At 42.9% G+C, this 2,744-nt stretch overlaps 1 protein-coding gene across 5 annotated transcripts in view; it reads right to left on the bottom strand.

The window, feature by feature from the left end:
- The window catches only part of fermt2 (FERM domain containing kindlin 2), a 40,523-nt gene that overhangs the window by 24,178 nt on the left and 13,601 nt on the right, over positions 1-2,744 (bottom strand). The gene's annotated exons all lie outside the window — the stretch shown is intronic.

Genomic DNA, 2,744 nt, shown 5'->3' with positions numbered 1-2,744 from the left:
CTAAGAGAAGGCAGAAAAAGATGGAGAAGTTACAGTGATCAATATGTAAACTGAAAAGCTGCAAAGAAAACTAAGCAAAGAACGGAGCATTTATATTGCTGTATTGCTGTATGGTAGAACACTGTATAACACTCTACTGATAACCCAACCAAGTATATCCCCTCCCAGCTGGAGGTCACACTTGATTGAAAAGGGGCACCAGCACATTATTGCAGAGACGGTGAAGTCAAAGAGAGAGGAGGGGGGAGAGGACTGAATGTGTGAAAGACGTGGCTGTTTGTGTGACGCTGAGGGAATATCAGGTTCATACCGCCCTCTTTGTTCCAGAGTCACACCGTGATCCCTTTAAAGCAGACGCAAGGCACCCAAAACCCTGCATTGCTTCCAGGCTTTTGCTCTGCAGGGGATCACCAACAATAGCGACTGACCTGTAGTCTCATGGTGTATGTGTCTCACTTCAAGGGGAAGGTGAAAACCACAGGGATGTGAGGGAACTCAAAGCATCTGTTTTGCAGATCACCTGGTTCTCGTCTGTATGCGAGCAGCTCAGCAATGTGCTGAAGCTCTATTTGAATTGCAAATCAAAGTGGTGAGTAAAACCGAATATTCACAGACATAGTGGTAGCTCTGTTAAAACCATTGTTCTTATGTATTAATGCGATTCATCAGTGAGATACATTCACAAATTAGCCATGCAAGTTAAGCCGTTAGCTCAAAGGCTCATAACTTTACACGGTGTTTAAAATACCAACCAGCTATTTATGTACCTCACACTGTGCACATGTTCCTTTATGATCAAGTGTAAAATTTAACAGTCTTGTTAGCAGACTGTGATAGTTGAGATCACGTGAATAAGCCTGAAGTTTTTTTTTTGACTACTTTCAGATGTCCCCCGAGTAGTGATGTCATTATCCCGACATTATTTCAGGAAGGCACTTCCCAGATCGGTCTCATTTCCTCCACCCACATACCTCTTCACTGTTTCTCCAGCTTATTCTCAGTCTCACTCTGAGTCTCTCTATGCTCTTAGTGAGTCATTGCCCAGACAGAGACGTCAGTTTGCTCAGTCACCGTTTAATCAAATCATTCGATACTGATACTGCGGGGTCAGTGAGGGTGTTTGAAAAAGGTCTGTATGCTCGTCAACAACCTATTGTCAGACAGACGTTTGATATCCCTACAAAGATAAGAAACCAATAGTCAGATCACAGGAATATAGTGCAAATACAATATATTGGCACATCATGATTCAGGTTTCAGTTAAAAAATAGAAAAGCTCAGTAAAGTTTACATATGCAGACTAATGGAAAGGTTTTACCACAAAATACCCCTATGAAGCTTCCAATTGTGCTATTTAATCTCAACTAACTCTAATTCAATTAATTATCGAGTCTGTACATTAATGGAAAAAAATATGTGCTTTCTTCCTCATTAAGGACACCGACCTAGTTTGCATTCAAGGCTGGTAGCACAGGAGAGAATACGTCGTCAGCTCATTACATCTTCTGCTGTTATGACATGAGGAAGGACACAGGTAATAATGCACAAACTGGAGCCATAATGGATTGCAATTACCTTCAAGTACACTGTGAGCAAGCAGCAGTTACACACAGAACAGCGCAAAACCTCACATCCATTTTCCCTTTATAATGTTGATGTTTGCTGGTAATTCATTCTATAAATTGAAAAGTACATCAAAGTGAAAGACTGCAAAGATGATCTTGAATGTTTCTCTTTGCCGACCTTCTCTGTCAGTCAAACAGTTTGGTGCCACCATGGTAGGCTTTTGTTTCCATGTGCTGCTGTTGTTTTCCACGACCTTTACATACAGGCATCTATACACACTGTTGACACACTCCTGCGGACTCTGCCTAAAAGCTGAATGAATGGGATTAGTGGGTGAGGAAGTGAAACAACAGATTATCTCTCCTTAGACCAAGGAAGCAAGACTGCTGAGATGCGAGTAAAGCAAACTGGGCTGAGGAAAGGATTACAAGAGATGGGGAGAACAAGTTTAAGGAAAAGAGTGGCCACCAGCATGTCAATGCAGATGGCATTGTGAAAGCCTAGGGCTCTGTGAATTCTCCTGGGGAGGGGTTGTTTGTTAGGCTGTTGGCTTTTATACTGTTTACTCCAGTGGGCAAACACTTGGTACTTGAGTGAAAACATTCCAGGCTTTCTGAAGCCCTGTGAGAGTTGCTTTAGCAGCATGGGGTCTAGCTGTCATCAAGCAGTTCTGATGCCTCAGCTGTGCAGATAACAACTTCATATGCTACCTTTAGAGAAACTGCTCCCTTAAGTCTTCTACAGCTATTAAAGGCTGAAATAATGAGAGGGAGCACAGAGAGAAAATCTGAAAATAATCCTGAATGTATTTTCATAACTCTGCTCACAGTTTTTCCTCTTTCAACCTTGTAATTTCTGGTGTCTGGGAGCCCTGCAGAACAACTAGCATTAACGTTTGGCACTCAGGTCTTCACCACAGACCACATTCTATAGAAATATCCTTATACTCGGCATGCATGACCACCATACAATCTGTGGCAAGACATGAGTGCACGTTTTGGCTGGTCTCAGCTACCCTCAAGAAGCTCTCTACGGCCCCTGCTTCTGTTTCTTTGTTTCCTGTTGCCATCTTCTGCCAAAACCTTCCTGGACACGACTTTACAGTCTCGTTGCTTGTATCATTACGCAGTGGGTCGATGTGTCGTGATTGGATAAGGGCAGCTCGGGCAGGCCTCCAT

Source organism: Perissodus microlepis, chromosome 19 (genome assembly GCF_051167445.1).
Source record: "Perissodus microlepis isolate ML-2025 ecotype Zambia chromosome 19, ASM5116744v1, whole genome shotgun sequence".
Lineage (NCBI taxonomy): Eukaryota > Metazoa > Chordata > Actinopteri > Cichliformes > Cichlidae > Perissodus > Perissodus microlepis.
This window is presented reverse-complemented; position numbering and strand designations above follow the sequence as displayed.